We start from the raw sequence: 19,409 nt of genomic DNA on the forward strand, positions 1-19,409 counted from the left end.
ATAACCGAACTCCTTGTGATTTCCTTTTAAGCAAATTATGGAGGGTTGTTAATAGTTGGTACTCATTTAGAAGCTAGCTTATTACTCTAGCTTATTGAGGTCTTTGATTCAGTTTTCTGAGGTTTTATGAGACACAATGTAGAAAGACAACTAGTATACTAGGTACATACTTATTGTTTAAATCTCCATAAAAGTATAAAATCATGATCAAAATGGCAAGGTTGATTTAGCACTAAACATAATATATCACTTGAAAATTAAAGAAGAAAAATCATACAACTATCTCAGTAGATGGAGAAAAACCTCTCCATCTTTTATTAATGATAAAAACTCTTAGGAAGAGTGGAAACACTTCTTTTCAGATCAAAACAAGACACAGATACTCACCACTTGCATTTTCTCTCTTTCTCTCTGTCTCCCTCTCTTCCCTTTTTCAGTCTTGTATTGAAGGTCTCAGACTTTTCAGGAGAACAAGAAAAGAAAAAGTATTGGAATATGAAAGGAAGACATATTTGTAAATATTTATACATGATATAATTAACCATGCAGAAAATCCCCAATAAAATACAGAGGAATTATTAGATTAACAAGAAGGTTTAGCAACAATATTGGATATAAAGACAACATATAAACCCATCTGTATATCTATACACAAGGAAAAATAGAAAATATATGAAAAAAGATGCCATTTACAAGAGCAATAAAAAAAATTAAGGGCCTAATAATATATCAAGTAAAGATATACAAGACCTCAATGAAGAAAATCTAGAAAACTTAACTAGAAGATTATAGAGTAGACCTAACTAAATGAAGAGATAGATCATGTTTACGGATAGGAGGAGCTAATAACATGAAGGTCTCAATTTTATATATGTATAAAATGTATTTCAGTGCAATTCCATAACAATCCCAAACACTAATTTTTGTGCAAATTTACAAGCTGGTTCTAAAATGTTTATGGAAGAATAAAGGGCCAAGAATAGTCAAAACACACCTGAAGAAACAAAATCACAGAGCTTATAACATTATAATAATTAAAAATGGATGTATATATAGATCAATGGAACAGAACAGAAAGTTTAGAAACTGACCTATTCATTTAGGGAAATGAACCATTTTGGAGGAGTGGCATTGCAGATCAGTGAGAAATTATTTTTTTATGTTGATTACATATATGCAAAATAGATAATTGAATCTCTATCTCATGCCATATATGAAATTCAATTCTAGGCTTAGTTAGAACTTAAATGTGAAAAATAAAACTTTAAAATTTTTAGAGAATGAATATCTAAGAATACTTTACAGGACTGGAGAGAATTTCTTAAGAAATCACATATACCATAATCTCAAAATGAAAAGATTGGTAAATTGGACTCAATAAAATTGAGACCTTAGGTTCATCCAAAGAGACCTTAAATAATGTATAAAATAGCAGCAAACTGGAAGAAGAAATTTGCAACACTTTTCATTAACAAAATAGATTATATAAATAACTGCTACATTTCAGTGGAAAAAGACAAATAAGGGACAGGCAGAGGACGTGGCAGAAATAGTAGAATTCTTAAACTAGGTAATCTTTGGACCATATATACATTCTTTTCCATTCCTTTTTAAAAAACTGCTTCATAGAGATATAATTCACATACCATGCAGTCCATCCATTTAAAGTGTACAACTCAGTGGTTTTTAGTTTATTCACAATTGTGTAACCATCACCACAATGTATTTTAGAGCATTTTTAGCACCCCCAAAAGAAACCTGATACTCATTCGCAGCCATTCCTATTTCCAATGCCCCCAACCCTATGCGACCACTAGTTTACTTTCTGTCTCTCTACGTTTGCCTGTTTGGGACATTTCGTATAAATAGAACCATATAATATGTGGTCTTTGTGTCTGGTTCTTTTCATTTAGTATAATATTTTCAAGTTTCATTCATGTTGTAATATGTATCAGTACTTAATTCTTTTTTTTATTCGAATTTTATTTTATGTATTTTCTTAATACAGTAGGTTCTTATTAGTTACCTATTTTGTACATGTTTGTGTATACATGTCAATCCCAATCTCCCAATTCTTCCCACCACCACCCCCCACATTCCCCCCACGGTGTCCATACGTTTGTTCTCTACATCTGTGTCTCTATTTCTGCCTTGCGAACCAGTTCATCTGTACCATTTTTCTAGATTCCATATATATGCGTTAATATACGATATTTGATTTTTTCTGTCTGACTTACTTCACTGTGTATGACAGTCTCTAGGTCCATCCACATCTCTGCAAATGAGCCAATTTCGTTCCTTTTTTATGGCTGAGTAATATTCCATTGTATATATGTGCCACATCTTCTTTATCCATTCGTCTGTCGATGGGCATTTAGGTTGCTTCCATGACGTGGCTATTGTAAATAGTGCTGCAGTGAACATTGGGGTGCATGTGTCTTTTTGAATTATGGTTTTCTCTGGGTATGTGCCCAGTAGTGGGATTGCTGGGTCATATGGTAATTCTATTTTTAGTTTTTTAAGGAACCTCCATACTGTTCTCCATAGTGACTGTATCAATTTACATTCCCACCAGTAGTGCAAGAGGGTTCCCTTTTCTCCACACCCTCTCCAGCATTTGTTGTTTGCAGATTTTTTGATGATGGCCATTCTGACCGGTGTGAGGTGATACCTCATTGTAGTTTTGATTTGCATTTCTCTAATAGTTAGTGATGTTGAACAGCTTTTCATGTGCCTTCTGGCCATCGGTATGTCTTCTTTGGAGAAATGTCTATTTAGGACTTCTGCCCTTTTTTGATTGAGTTGTTTGTTTTTTTAATATTGAGCTGCATGAACTATTTATATATTTTGGAGATTAATCCTTTGTTGATTAATTTGCAAATATTTTCTCCCATTCTGAGGGTTGTCTTTTTGTCTTGTTTATGAGTTCCTTTGCTATGTAAAAGCTTTTAAGTTTCATTAGGTCCCATTTGTTTATTTATTTGTTTATTTCCATTACTCTAGGGGGTGGGTCAAAAAAGATCTTGCTGTGATTTATGTCAAAGAGTGTTCTTCATACGTTTTCTCTAAGAGTTTTATAGTGTCTGGTCTTTCTTACATTTACGTCTTTAATCCATTTTGAGTGTATTTTTGTGTATGGTGATAGGGAGCATTCTATTTTCATTCTTTTACATGTAGCTATCCAGTTTTCCCAGCACCACTTATTGAAGAGACTGTCTTTTCTCCATTGTATATCCTTGTCTCCTTTGTCACAGATTAGTTGACCATAGGTGCATGAGTTTATCTCTGGGCTTTCTACCTTGTTCCATTGATCTATATTTCTGTTTTTGTGCCAGTACCATATTGTCTTGATTACTGTAGCTTTGTAGTATAGTCTGAAGTCAGTCCAGCTCCGTCTTCTTCCCTCAAGATTGCTTTGGCTATTCGGGGTCTTTTGTGTCTCCATATAAATTTTAAGATTTTCATTCTAGTTCTGTAAAAAATGCCATTGGTAATGTAATAGGGATTGCACTGAATCTGTAGATTGCTTTGGGTAGTATAGTCATTTTCACAATATTGATTCTTCCAATCCAAGAACATGGTATATCTCTTCAACGTTTTGTGTCATCTTTGATTTCTTTCATCAGTGTTTTATAGTTTTCTGAGTACGGGTCTTTTACCTCCTTAGGTAGGTTTATTCCTCGGTATTTTATTCTTTTTCTTGCAATGGTGAATGCGATTGTTTCCTTAATTTCTCTTTCTGATCTTTCATTATTAGTGTATAGGAATGCAGATTTCTGTGCATTAATTTTGTATCCTGCAACTTTACCACATTCATTGATTAACTCCAGTAGTTTTCTGGTGGCATCTTTAGGATTCTCTACATATAGAATCATGTCATCTGCAAACAGTGACAGTTTTACTTCTTCTTTTCCAATTTTTATTCCTTTTATTTCTTTTTCTTCTCTGATTGCTGTGGCTAGGACTTCCAAAACTGTGTTGAATAATAGCGGTGAGAGTGGACATCCTTGTCGTGTTCCTGATCTTAGAGGAAATGCTTTCAGTTTTTCACCATTGAGAATGATGTTTGCTGTGGATTTGTCATATATGGGCTTTATTATGTTGAGGTAAGTTCCCTCCATGCCTACTTTCTGGAGAGTTTTTATCATAAATGGGTGCTGAATTTTGTTGAAAGCTTTTCTGCATCTGTTGAGATGATCATATGGTTTTTATTCTTAAGTTTGTTAATATGGTGTATCATATTGATTGATTTGCATATACTGAAGAATCCTTGCACCCCTGGGATAAATCCCACTTGATCATGGTGTATGATCCTTTTAATGTGTTGTTGGATTCTGTTTGCTACTATTTTGTTGAGGATATTTGCATGTATATTCATCAGTGATGTTGGTCTGTAATTTTCTTTCTTTGTAGCATCTTTGTCTGGTTTTGGTATCAGGGTGATGGTGGCCTCATAGAATGAGTTTGGGAGTATTCCTTCCTCTGCAATTTTTTGTAAGAGTTTGAGAAGGATGGGTGTTAGCTCTTCTCTAAATGTTTGATAGAATTCACCTGTGAAGCCATCTGGTCCTGGACTTCTGTTTGTTGGAAGATTTTTAATCACAGTTTCAATTTCATTACTTGTGATTGGTTTGTTCATGTTTTCTATTTCTTCCTGGTTCAGTCTTGGAAGGTTATAGTTTTCTAAGAATTTGCCCATTTCTTCCAGGTTTTCCATTTTATTGGCATAGAGTTGCTTGTGGTAGTCTCTTATGATGCTTTGTATTTCTGCAGTGTCCATTATAACTTCTTCTGTTTCATTTCTAATGTTATTGATTTGAGTCCTCTCCCTCTTTTTCTTAATCAGTCTGGCTGAAGGTTTATCAATTTTGGTTATCTTCTCCAAGAACCAGCTTTCAGTTTTATTGATCTTTGCTATTGTTTTCTTTGTTTCTATTTCATTTATTTCTGCTCTGATCTTCATGATTTCTTTCCTTCTACTGACTTCGGGTTTTCTTTGTTCTTCTTTCTCTAGTTCCTTTAGGTATAAGATTAGATTGTTTACTTGAGATTTTTCTTGTTTCTTGAGGTAGGATTGTATTGCTATAAACTTCCCTCTTAGAACTGTTTTTGCTGCATCCCATAGGTTTTGGATCATTGTGTTTTCATTGTCATTTGTCTCTAGGTATTTTATTGATTTCTTCAACAACCTTTCTTGGTTATTTAGTAACGTTTTGTTTAGCCTCCATGTGTTAGTGTTTTTTATGTTTTTTCCCTGTAATTGATTTCTAATCTCATAGCATTGTGGTTGGAAAAGATGCTTGATATGATTTCAGTTTTCTTAAATTTACTGAGGCTTGATTTGTGACCCAAGATGTGATCTATCCTGGAGAATGTTCCGTGTGCACTTGAGAAGAAAGTATAATCTGCTGTTTTCAGGTGGAATGTCCTATAAATATCAGTTACATCTATCTGGTCTGTTGTGTCATTTAAAGCTTGTGTTTCCTTATTAATTTTCTGTCTGGATGATCTGTCCATTGGTGTAAGTGAGGTGTTAAAGTCCCCCACTATTATTGTGTTACTGTTGATTTCCTCTTTTATGGCTGTTAGCATTTGCCTTATGTATTGCGGTGCTCCTATGTTGGGTGCATATATATTTATAATTGTTATATCTTCTTCTTGGATTGATCCTTTGATCATTATGTAGTGCCCTTCCTTGTCTCTTGTAACATTCATTATTTTAAAGTCTATTTTATCTGATATGAGTATTGCTTCTCCAGCTTTCTTTTGATTTCCATTTGCATGGAATATCTTTTTCCATCCCCTCACTTTCAGTCTGTGTGTGTCCCTAGGTCTGAAGTGGGTGTCTTGTAGACAGCATATATACGGGTTTTGTTTTAGTGTCCATTCAGCGAGCCTGTGTCTTTTGAGTAGAGCATTTAATCCATTCACATTTAAGGTAATTATCGATATGTATGTTCCTATTACCATTTTCTTAATTGTTTTGGGTTTGTTTTTGAGGGTCCTTTTCTTCTCTTGTGTTTCCCACTTAGAGAAGTTCCTTTAACATTTGTTGTAGAGCTGGTTTGGTGGTGCTGAATTCTTAGCTTTTGCTTGTCTGAAAAGCTTTTGATTTCTCCGTTGAATCTGAATGAGATCCTTGCTGGGTAGAATAATCTTGGTTGTAGGTTCTTGCCTTTCATCACCTTAAATATATCATGCTACTCCCTTCTGGCTAATAGAGTTTCTGCTGAGAAATCAGCTATTAACTTTATGGGAGTTCTCTTGTATGTTATTTGTCATTTTTCCCTTGTTGCTTTTAATCAGTTTTCTTTCTCTTTAATTTTTGTCAATTTGATTACTGTGTGTCTTGGCATGTTTCTCCTTGGGTTTATCCTGCCTGGGACTCCCTTCACTTCCTGGACTTGGGTGGCTGTTTCCTTTCCTATGTTAGGGAAGTTTTCGACTATAATCTCTTCAAATATTTTCTCGGGTCCTTTCTCTCTCTCTTCTCCTCTGGGACCACTATAATGAGAATGTTGTTGCATTTACTGTTGTCCCAGAGGTCTCTTAGGCTGCCTTCATTTCTTTTCATTCTTTTTTCTTTATTCTGTTTCGTGGTAGTGAATTCCCCTATTCTGTTTTCCAGGTCACTTATCCATTCTTCTGTCTCAGTTATTCTGCTATTGATTCCTTCTAGTGTATTTTTCATTTCAGTTATTGTATTGCTCATCTCTGTTTGTTTGTTCTTTAATTCTTCTAGATCTTTGTTAAAGATTTCTTGCATCTTTGTTTTTTTTGTGTGTGTGTTGCACTGGCCTCTCACTGTTGTGGCCTCTCCCGTTGCGGAGCACAGCAGCCATGGCTCACGGGCCCAGCCGCTCCACGGCACGTGGGATCTTCCCAGACCGGGGCACGAACCCATGTCCCCTGCATCGGCAGGCGGACTCTCAACCACTGCGCCACCAGGGAAGCCCCTTGCATCTTCTTGATCTTTGCCTCCATTCTTTTTCCAAGGTCCTGGATCACCTTCACTGTCATTATTCTGAATTCTTTTTCTGAAAAGTTGCCTATCTCCACTTCATTTAATTGTTTTTCTGGGGTTTTATCTTGTTCCTTCATCTGGTACATAGCCCTCTGCCTTTTCATTTTGTATATCTTTCTGTGAATGTGGTTTTCATTCCACAGGCTGCAGGATTGTAGTTCTTCTTGCTTCTGCTGTCTGAAAGCTTCCTGATGGGAAGGACTGGTGGTGGGTAGAGCTGGGTGTTGCTCTGGTGGGCAAAGCTCAGTAAAACTTTAATCTGCTTGTCTGCTGATGGGTGAGGCTGAGTTCTCTCCCTGTTGGTTGTTTGGCCTGAGGCAACCCAGCACTGGAGTATACAGGCTCTTTGGTGGGGCTAATGTCAGACTCTGGGAGGGCTCACGCCAAGGAGTACTTCCCAGAAATTCTGTTGCCAGTGTCCTTGTCCTGACGGTGAGACAGAGCCACCCCCTGCCTCTGCAGGAGAACCTCCAACACTAGCAGGTAGGTCTGGTTCAGTCTCCTATGGGGTCACTGCTCCTTCCCCTGGGTCCCGTTGCGCACACTACTTTGTGTGTGCCCTCCAAGAGTGGAGTCTCTGTTTCCTCCAGTCCTGCCGAAGTCCTGCAATGAAATCCCACTAGGCTTCAAAATCTGATTCTCTGGGAATTCCTCCTCCCGTTATTGGACCCCCATGTTGGGAAGCCTGACGTGGGGCTCAGAACCTTCACTCCACTGGGTGGACTTCTGTGGTATAAGTGTTCTCCAGTTTGTGAGTCACCCACCCAGCAGTTATGGGATATGATTTTATTGTGATTGTGCCCCTCCTGCCATCTTATTGCAGCTTTTCCTTTGTCTTTGGATGTGGGGTATCTTTTTTGGTGAGTTCCAGTGTCTTCCTGTCAATGATTGTTCAGCAGTTAGTTGTGATTCTGGTGCTCTCGCAAGAGGGAGTGAGAGCGTGTCCTTCTACTCTGCCACCTTCTTCCATTCATCACTTGATAAAGGTCTGATTGTTTCCATTTTTTGGCTGTTAATTTGGCTGCTATATACATTGATGTACAAGTTTTGTACATCACTGTGTGGACATATACTTTCATTTCTGTTTTGTCTATAACTAGGACTAGAATTACTAGAACATTTGGTAACTCTACGTTTATTCTGAGGAACTGCTAGACTATTTTTTAAAAGTGGCTACAGCGTTTTCTATTCCCACCAGCAGGATTTCAATCTCTCCACATCCTCACGGACACTTGTTGTTATCTGTTGTTTTGATTATGGCCATCCTCGTAGATGTGAAGTGGTATCTCACCGTGGTTTTGATTTGCATTTCTCTGCTTGCTAAGGATGTTGAGCATCTTTTCATGGGTTTATTGGCCATTTGTATGTTTTCCTCAGTGAAACATGCATTCTTTTCAAATACAAACTATTTCATAATAATATAAATTTTAAGACAAACAATAAATATGAGGAGAAAGATTGAAAAGTTTATGGAGACAGTTCTGTAGATAAACTTTGCTGTAAATGGCAGCAGAGGAAGGAGATAATTCAAAGGAGATGAGAGTTGAAGAAAGACTACAAATATTTTGGTTCAGCATTCTTTTTTTTTTTTAATGCTACAGTGATAATTGTAGTTTATAGCCACCATCTCAGTGGGCACAGAAAGAGGGAGGCAAAGTGAGGAATAGTAATGGGGAGGATGAAAGTGGGATGAGATTGAGTTTATTGCACAACGGAGAGTGACTGAATGATAGAGAGTTACCTTGTCTGGCCAAGTGTTAGAAGCAGGTTCCTGTAGGTGCAGAAGGAAAGCTCAGAGGCCACTGGATAAGCAGACTTAACTCCACTGTGAATCAGAATCTCCAGTCACTCTGCTTTCCTCTCTATCCAGGGACGTTACTTCTCCACATTCCAAGGAACTAGCTAAACAGGAGAAAAAGGAAAAACACACCAACTAGTTAAAAAAGTCACACAATTCTCAAAAAGCCCCTCAAGAGTATGTTAATGTAAATACAGTTTGAACTAAACCACTTGCCTGGTTTAAACACACAAAAAGACCTTATTAAAAATGAGTTTTTTAAGAAACGCTTGCATGAATTATTTGAATAACTGAACCATTGAAGGGTGAAATTAAAATAAATGTAATCAAATCAAGGTATGCAGTATAAGTGAAGAAAACTACAGTTCAAATTCTGAGTTTTATAAAAATATTTATATAGACTATAACTATCAAAGTTATCTCAATTAGGCTATTGTTCTTATTCCTTAATGTTTTAGTGTATAATGATAAAGAGCAATAAAACAAATAAAACCTCTTTGATTTGGGCATAAAGGGGAAATCCAGGCTATGGGAAATACAGTGGGACCTTCAGTGTATGTACAGATGTACATAGGCTGGCATTAAACTATTGCCTTACTTTCAGTCCCACACTTGTGTCCTCTGTCTGTGATGCCAGGCCCAGGACTCTGTAAACCACATTTCTCTTGTGCCAGCCGACTACCTGTTAAGCTCTCCTAATTAGGAGATGCTAGAGGCAGACTAGAAGGCTGAAGGAGGGAGAAGGAACACAGTTTCTCCTGTTTGCTTCCTGCTCCTTTCAGTGACATCTCAGCATTTATTTTCCATCCCAGCAATGATAGCGTGTTTCAATAGCAACAGTTGGGTCCAGTTTGTAGTTCTGACAACGTTCCTAGAACTAGTTTTACTGTACTTCAATACCAGCACCAGCTGGCAAGCACCCATCCTGAGAGATCTGGGCCCCAGCTCTGAGAAGTAGCTCAGCTTCTAAATTATAATAATTCTAACCTTGTGTCTGTTCTCTTTGCCCTAAGGGTGGTAGGTGATTCCTACAGCTTCCTATCCCATGATATTTTAGTATTCCTTTTTGTCTTTTCAGTTCTTCAATATCTGGCTGGTTAACAGTTCTTTATATTAAATATCTCTAAAAATGACTGTTGCGGTTTCTATTCTGTATCTTAAGTGGACCCTCACTAAATGACTCTATAGTCATTCAGGTTCCCGGAGCATAGTGAGATATAGTTTATGTAAAATTATTATATATATTTTATAATACATTATTATTTTAATATACTTCAGTATTGAGTAAGCTAAGCTACAAATTTATATGTTTGTCAGTGAAAATGACCCGTAGTTGCCTTTTCTGATACTATCTTTTACTGTTTTCTTTTTTTTTTTTTTTTTTTCTTTTTTGCGGTACGCGGGCCTCTCACTGCTGTGGCCTCTCCCGTTGCAGACAGAGCACAGGCTCCGGACGCGCAGGCCCAGCAGCCATGGCTCACGGGCCCAGCCGCTCCGTGGTATGTGGGATCCTCCCGTACTGGGGCACAAACCCGTGTCCCCTGCATCGGCAGGCGGACTCCCAACCACTGCGCCACCAGGGAAGCCCCTCTTTTACTGGTTTTGATATTAGTGTTATGTGATCTTTGAGGAATGAGCTAGGAAGCATATTATGTACTTTTAAATTAATTAAATTTTATTGACATTACTTTTTTAGATCAGTTTAAGGTTCATAGGAAAATTGAGGGGAAGGTACAGAGATTTCCTATATACTCCCATGCCCACATATGCATAGATTCCCCTGTTATCAACATCCCCACCAGAACTGTACCTTTGTCATCATTGATGAACCTACATTGACACATCATAATTACCCAAAGTCCATAGTGTACCTTAGGGTTCCTTCTCGGTGTTGTATATTCCATGGGTTTGGACAAATGTATAATGACATGTATCCATCATTACGGTATCACACAAAGTATTTTTATTGTCCTTAAAATCTTCTGTGTTCTGCCTCTTTATTCCTACCCCATGCCTTAACCCCTGGAAACCACTGATTTTTACTGTCTCCATAGTTTTGCCTTTTCGAGAATGTCATTTAGTTGGAATCACACAGTCTGTAGCCTTTTCCGATTGGCTTCTTTCACTTACTGTATGTTTTGAAATAATTGGTATAAATTGGAATTATCTGTTTCTTGAAAGTTTATGAAATTTATCTGTAAATCCATCTGGATCTTGTACAATTTTTAAGATAGTTCTTCAGCTGACGTTTCAATTTATTCTAAATCTATATTTTCTATTTTTTGTGGAGCCAATTTTGAAAATTTTAGTTTTCTTAAAAGTGTCTATTTTCATCTAGATAAGTAATATAGTATTTTTTATAAAAGTTTAAAGTCATTACCTGTATTTCTACTTTTGTTCACAACATTGTTAATTTATATTTTATCTCTTTTTTGAAATTATACATCCCAAAGTTTTTTAAATGGTTGATCTTTCCAAAAATCACCTTTTGGTTTTATTGCTAAACTTTTCTTATTTTCTAATCTCATTAATCTCTTTTTTAACCTCAATTATTTCTGCCCTAATTTTCTGAGAGTTAAAATCTAGTTGAAAGCTTAGTTCAACAATTTTCGGTCTCTCTTTTTTAAAATACTGCTTTGATGTAACACTGTGGGTGTAGCCTCATGTTCTCATTCTCACACTCTTCAATACTTCTGTACAGTTTGTAATTTTCATTTTGTTTCCCCCTTGACCTAAGAATAATTTTGAATGTGATTAACAATTCCAGTTATTTAATAATTTTTTCAGTGGGAGGGCTGTGCTAACATTTTTTGTTAAGGTTATTAATTTCTGTTTTGTTTTTTTTTGCATTATCCTTGGTGGTTGCCATGATTTCCACTTTTGAGAATTTGTTGAAATTTCCTTTGTGGCTTAATAATACATGGTAAACTTTGTCAATGTGTTTGAAAAAAAGTGTATAGAGTTTGAATTTCATGTGTAATGTTTTATTCGTTCTAATTAATTGTTTTGACTCCTTGTTTTATCAGATTTTGAGACAGCTTTGTTAGCATCTTCCTTTAAGATTTTTTATTGTTCATATCTCTTTGTATTTATAGTTTTTCATTATATACATTTCAAAGCTATTTTATTAACTATTTATAGATTTATAACTATTGTAGCTTCTTACTGGAGTCCTCCTTTTTTTAAGGAATCATTTAATATTTTCACATTAATTTTTCCTTTGTCTTATATTCTTCTGTAATTTGCCTAATGTGTATTTTTCCACATTGTTATTTTAGATTTTCATGTGTGCTTTCAGTTTTAGGACATTTAAGGATGTCTCTATAGACAGTTTATAAAAAAGGTGTTTTTTGTTTTTTTTTTTTAACCTAATCTGTGAGTTGCTATCTCTTTTAATAGATGCGTTTAACCCCCTGGCATATGTAGTATAACTAACAATTCATTTAACTTTTTCTGGAAATTTTATTTTGTTTTCTAATTACCTCACTTGCTATATATTTCTCTTTTTACCTCCTTTCCAGCCTTTTACATTAATTTTTTTTTTCCTCACTCTGTTTGGAAGATAATTCTGAGTAATTATGTCTGTATTTCTCTTGTACAAACATGTATTTAATTATTCAGAGTTGCAATCTTCCCCATTATTTAGACAGGTACCTCTATGCATTTGTCATTTTTATATAGTTTGGAATTTTAGTTTGATAGTTGCTGTGGTTTTATTGTTCTGTTAACATGTTGAGACAACTCTAAATGTTCTTTTGTTGTTGTTATTGTTCATCATTACTCTTTGAATTCCACTTTTTCTTCATGTATTTTTTTTTTTTTTTTTTTTTTGCTGTACACGGGCCTCTCACTGCTGTGGCCTCTCCCCTTGCGGAGCACAGGCTCCGGACGCGCAGGCTCAGCGGCCATGGCTCACGGGCCCAGCCGCTCCGCGGCATGTGGGATCTTCCCGGACCGGGGCACGAACCCGTGTCCCCTGCATCGGCAGGCGGACTCTCAACCACTGCGCCACCAGGGAAGCCCTCTTCATGTATTTTTAATCTTTCCTTTTCCTTTTCTTTCTTTCCCCTCTCTCCCCATCTCCCACTCTTTGCATCCTCTAGTAATCATTTCAGACAGCATTTGCAAGCAGTAAATAATGTCAATCTTTTTCTCTTCTCCTGTAACTTCTGTAAGTTGGATATCCTGTATTTATTCATCTGGTTAGTTTTTATTTCTGTAGGCAAAATTTCAATCTCCTCAACCTCTTGTTGATTTTATTTTAGGATGAAATATTCTCTTGAATCTTTTGTTGGAATATTATCTATAATGATCAGAAGTCCTGGCCTGCTCACACTATCAATTTTCTTTGCATGTAAATTTCTTCTCTTTTTTGAATTTTCTATTGCACTTTCATGGTGTTGGCTTTCTCTAAATATTTGATGAGTCTTGCACATCTTTGTAACTGAAATTCTCTCTTAAACTCAGAGAATGCTGTATCTGGTTTTGCAGCCTGCTTGACGGGAGAAGCAGGACCAGTTTGTTTTTTTTTTTTAATTAATTTTTATTGGAGTATAGTTGCTTTACAATGTTGTGTTAGTCTCTTGCTGTACAGCAGAGTGAGGACCAGTTTTTGAGTGAGATCATAAGTAGATAGAACTCTGTGTCCAGGGCTCACTATTCTCCTGGGTGTCGAGAGTTGCCTGGAACAGCATCCTGTCTCTCCGCCCGCTCTCCCTTACCTGAAGGGGGAGTTTCTTGTTTCTCTTGCCTGGCCCTTGGGCAGGTTCAGGAGAGCAGGGCCGAGAGGGAAGATGTGTGTGTTCTGGACCCTCTCCTGCTCCTGCCGTCCGCCAACCTCAGACGTGGGGGCAACCGTGCTTCCCCTGCTCTGTGCAGCTTCCCTCTCTTAGTTGCATCTTAGGCTGTGGTCTCCTCCTTCAATCCAATCCTCTACTTTCTGGAGTCCTTATAGTGTCTCCTTTGTTTTCTACTGTTGAGATGAATTCATTTATTTTGTTTCCTGGCTTGTAAAGGGATTTGTGCCAGGAGCGGAGGCAGCGCGCTGCCCTCAGCCCACCATCCTGAGCTCGGATTACCCTTCACCCCCTAAGATAGTTTTCCTTAAACAAAAATAGCAAAATTCAGTAGCCTCTTTAACATCCTACGTGTATTGTTTTGTTTGGGGCTTTGCTTCTGTTTCTAAACCACAACTCACAAAACATAAGGGTGGTAGCCAGAATTAACATTAATCAGCTAGCAGCTGCTTTGGGCTATCGTTTTTAGTTATGCTTAGGCATTCTGTATTTTCATCCTATGTTTTCACATTCTAGAAAAGTAAATCTAGGGCTGTATCTGTGTATTTTTAGTCTCGGAGAATATTGAAATGGAGGATAGGTGTTGGACAATTTTCTCATTCATTCGCCATTTGGAATGTTTTCTGTCATTCAACCAAATGAAGATGCAAAACAATAAAAATATTTTTTCAGAGAAGGTAGACATATCCAAGCAGTGTTTGTTTTTTTTTTTTCTCGGTACGCAGGCGTCTCACTGTTGTGGCCTCTCCCCTTGTGGAGCACAGGCTCCGGACGCGCAGGCTCAGTGGCCATGGCTCACGGGCCCAGCCGCTCCACGGCATGTGGGATCTTCCTGGACTGGGGCACGAACCCGTGTCCCCTGCATCGGCAGGCGGACTCTCAACCACTGCGCCACCAGGGGAGCCCCCAAGCAGTGTTTTTAAAGTATGAGATGTGATTTGTTTGCATTTTATTGTCTTCTGAATATATCCCTAAATAATTGAAATTGATGAGAGACGTTTACTAATGATCCCAGAGGAATTTGCTGCTGAGGCTCAAATACAAAGATGCCGTGTGATGATCTGGAAGGCTGGTTAAAGAAAGCTGCAATATTGGCTACTTTGTTGGTGTGCTTTACAAAACATCCCTGGAATTTAATAGGGGATTCTTATTGTATTCGATGGTCTAGTGAGAAAAATTCACAAAACCTTTTCTGGGCTGATCCTCTGACATATCAACATTTAAATAATCTGTGAAGTGTTGGTGGGTGTGTGATTCTATTCTAGGAAACTTAATAGATTGTTCAGTGGGTGTTTGCCTCCATATATACCCACCTCAGATCCTCACTGTCACACGTGACTCTTTTCTCTTCCAATTTAAAAAATCCTTCAGAGAAAGATATTAGATAATATTCCATGTGACCGGCACTATTTCCATTGCCTCATCTGAATATTTTATGCTATAGGGTAATTTAATTCTTGTATTCTTTCCTTAGTGGCCATAATAATAATTATTACTACTACTTTTTGGGCTTTACTTCTCTACTTGTAAATATAGGAATGCACATGAAAGTTATTTATAAACTATAAAGCACTTTTCAAAAATATTAATATTATCTAATGCTAATATTATCATTAGTGTAATATCCTGTTACCAGCATCATTGACTTTAAGGACTTTGGATTAAAAAGTAATGAGAAAGTGTGTGTGTGTGTGTGTGTGTGTGTGTGTGTGTGTGTGTGTCTTCCTTTCTCTTTTGGTAAGTATATGGTTCTTCTCAATATAAGGAAATAAAAGACTTCCTGAACTTTCTAGCTGCGCACCAGAAAACTTTTCAGCAAACAAATTGATGTTTTCATATATCAGTTGGCTTGAGGATAAGGTGTTGGCATGATATTTAAAGAGAATAAGTTATGAGTAAGTTTGGTGACTTTAAGGAAGTAATTAAACTAGAATCAATTATGATAAGTAAACACACTTTTTGGAGGAACTTGGAGCTTCTCAAAGAAAATCAGCAATTTAGCGGAGAGTGGTCTGCATTCTCTTTATGCTATAGTAGCCATGAGTCTAAATCTTTCATGCCTGCTCTTCATTTTCTGTGAAACTGGGATCATACTAGCCCTCCCCTTCTTAAAAACTTGTTATAAAAATACATTATGAATTGTAAAATCACAGGAGGCAACCAGCGGCTTCAGTGTTCATCTAACACCGTTATTTTCCCAAAAAGGAAACAGCTTCAAGTGGACAAATGATTTGTCCCAGGTCAAAAAACTCGTTGAGATATAATGAACTGAAGGCTTTTTAAATCGGAAGAGGTTTTTAGTTATATATTTAAATCTTTTACTAAATCAGAAGTTCTCTACAACCTGTCTTACAATCATTTTGAGATCTTTCCATGCTAAGAATATGACTGCTTTTTTCAGAGCAGAGTGTTCTATTTTTGGACCACTCTAATTTTAGGCAGTCATTGCTTGTGATGAATTGGACCCTGGGTTCATGTGACTCCTATACCTTGACTCTGTCACAGGTGGGATTCCTCAGGAAGCAGACTCTAAAATAGAAATGAGCATGCAGGAGGCTTATTAGGGAATGCTTCGGGGTTCAACACTTATGGAAAGGAAGAGAAAGAAACAGGGTTTGTCAGAGAGAGAAGTAACCTGCAGTGCAGTTACAATGGAATGTTTTAACTGAGGTTGCAAGGAATTTGGAAGATGGAATCACTTTCAAGTGGTCTTGAGTTGGAATAAGAAGGCCAGGCCCTTAAACCTCTATGTCTATCAGTTGCTGAATACAGGCAGCCCTGGGTAGGGGCTGTGGCCTTGCTGAAACAGTTTTCTTTTGCTTAGCCAATCCCAAATGGGACTGGCCTCTGAGGACTGTTTACAGTTGGCACTACCGGTGGCTAAAGAGCAGAATTCCTTTATTTCTGAAAGGGAGTATGGGTGGTACTTCATAGCATCCACCACGAATGATAAATTTTAACATTTTCTTATGAACTTCTACTAAAAAAAATCCCTACTGTCTTTAACTGGGATTTTGTTGTATCTATAGATAAATTTAGGGAGAATGGATATATTAACAATCTTGAATCCACATCCAGATATGTTATACCTCTCTATTTATTTAAGTCTTCTTTAATTTCAGTTAGCAATATTTTATAGTTTTCAGTGTACAAGCCCTAAACACATTTGAACACATTTGTCCTTAAGTATTTGATGCATTTTTGATGCTCTTTTAAATGGTATACTTAAGTTCTTGTTTAGAATATTTATTGCTAGTATATAGAAGTACAGTTATTGATTTTGTAGATTGGTCTTGTATTCTGACCCTTTGCTAACAAACTCACTAATTAGTCATAGTGGGTTTTCTCAGTAAATGCCTTAGAATTTTCTATGTTCATGATCATATTGTCCATGAATACAAAAGTTTTACTTCTTTGTTTCCAATCTGTATGCCTTTTTATTTCCCTTTGTTGCCGTATTGCAGTGGCTTAGAGCTGCAGTAGATTGGAGTAGAAGTGCTGGAAGCAGACATCCTTCCCTTGTTCCCAATTTGGTTGAACAACATTTAGTCTTTCATTAAGTAAGATGTTAGTAAATTATAGTAGGTGAATGAAAATTCTAGAGTAGCAACATGAAAAATATGCATTAAGAGACAATTGCTTATAGTCACTTTAACTGCATCAATACTGGATACAGCAGTAGTTGGGACAGGTGTGAATAATTGCCTCCTTCCTAGCTTTGTTAGAGAGCACATTTCTCATCCTTTAGAAACTTTTCCAAAGTAACAATGGAATAACCAATTCTTTAGCATATGGAAGAATCATAATGTCCTGCAAAAATAATCATGTAGAGGAAAATTAAGTAACTCTATCAGATATTCATCACTTATGTTCGCTGATGTTCACGCTGAGAGAAGTTCATGCTTAGATTAATCTTCAAACAAACTTGTCTGGGATAAATCTTTTTGCCTGGCCTTCTTTGGAGGGGATGTTGACATTTTAACATTAAAATTATAAACACATGTCATATTTATATAATATCTAAACGCCAGCCACTGCTGCAAGAACAGAGCATGAGCATACTTATGGACTCATTTCTCCACCACTTCCCCCAACCCAGCCCTTCTTTATATAGGAATTCAGCTTCCTCTTAAAATCTCCCTTAGTCAGTTCTGGAATATTTGAGGATTGTTTCTCATTTGTGTCTAGGAACAAGGTTTTTCCCATTGTACTATGTCTGCCTCCTCATTTAGATCTCACTTGTTTCTGCTGGTACTGCTTTTCCTGAAAATGTCAATGTTTCTGCTGTGCATACAGTCCACTGGTGTTCCTGAGAGACACTCCTTTAGATGCTTGACTCTGTGAAGGGCTTTGTCATTTATGCCCTGAAGCATCAGTGGTCTTGGTCAGAGTTTCCATAGTCTTTCCTGAAGTCGGCTCCTTTCCCTCCGCAGGGGTCACACCAGAGGGAGAGTGGAAAATTTCTTGCTCTCCTCTTTGCCGTCTTTGACATTTCTCTCATCTTCTCCAACCAGTCATACCACAAACAAGCAAACAACAACAGCAATAAAGTCAAACATTTTCTTCCTTAGTCAAAATATTAAAACCTTTATGCATATACCTGCAAGGGTCACCTACAAACCAGTGATAAACAAATCTGGCCTCAGTTGGAGACCTGGCTATACAGCAATGCTTCGATTGACTACAGTCAGCCAGTTTGGTTTCATTTGCAAAACAATGCAACAGTCATTTACTGAAGACTCATAGAATCATAATCATACAGTGAGGGACATTGAAATGAAAATAGATGAAAGCAAAAATGTAATCTTCTCAATGCCTTGAAATTAGAACAGCTTCTACTTCACATAGCCTTTTTGTTTTGTCATTATTTTTTCAAATTAACTAAAATCCAGCTCATTATTTTCCAGGCACAAATATTTGCTCACTATATTTAAACACATAAATATTTGATGCCTGAATTAGCAGTGGACACTTGACAGAAAATGGAGTAGAGCTGATTGTGACATTATATGCAAATGAGGAGTGCCAGATCTCTTCATGTGTTGAGATTTCCAGACAGTCAAAAATGACACTCTCTAAAAACCCAGAGCTGTACATTCCAAGGTGTATACAGGACCAAAGGTAGTACTGGATGTTACTAGTTGTAGTCATTGACTTTAATCAGCAATGCCAAGCATGATATTTAGAGGATGCCTGAGGACATTAGCATCTTGTAAATATCAAACATGATCATTCCCTGCATTGCTTCTGAATCCTCTACTCTCAAGCATAGTCAGATATTTTCCTGTGTCTCATTTTTACTCAGTTGGAAAAACAAAAGCTGGAACAAAGATACCACCTCATTATTTAATCACCATTTCTTAAATAAATACAATAGTTATTACTCTTATTTATAATAACCAGTCGTATAATAATGCCTCCCTCTAGAGAGAGATTTTCATTCATAAGACAATTTTCTGAATTCCTCTACTCATTTATCAAACTGGAAGTTTTGATGAATTAATCAGTTAAAATTTTTTAAAACTTTTAGTTTTCTTCAACTCTGAAAATTTAATGAGCTGATCTGGCTCATAACGTATGTAAACATGAATATATGTATTTCATTCTCCCATAAAATTTTGGCACCAATACAGATAACAAAAGTTTTAATTCACAATTTCTTTGCTGTCTCAATTAGAGGTTTTAAGCCTATTCCTTCAAGCTGCCACTGCATGAGTCATCAGGAAATAGAAATCAACATCCTGAAATAACTTGAATTGGGGTTTGGTGAATGGTAGGACGAAGCAGTATC

General features: G+C 37.0%; 1 long non-coding RNA gene across 1 annotated transcript in view; it reads right to left on the reverse strand.

Annotated features, from left to right (window-relative positions):
• Positions 1-409: 409 nt before the first annotated feature.
• The window catches only part of LOC132594385 (uncharacterized), a 78,601-nt gene continuing 59,601 nt past the window's right edge, over positions 410-19,409 (reverse strand). Inside the window, exons 2-3 of the long non-coding RNA XR_009560530.1 lie at positions 8,766-8,926; positions 410-458 (exon numbers count right to left, since the gene is read on the reverse strand). This is a non-coding gene — a long non-coding RNA (uncharacterized lncRNA). The remainder of the gene's footprint in view (positions 459-8,765; positions 8,927-19,409) is intronic.

The sequence above is a fragment of the Globicephala melas genome, chromosome 21, assembly GCF_963455315.2.
Source record: "Globicephala melas chromosome 21, mGloMel1.2, whole genome shotgun sequence".
Lineage (NCBI taxonomy): Eukaryota > Metazoa > Chordata > Mammalia > Artiodactyla > Delphinidae > Globicephala > Globicephala melas.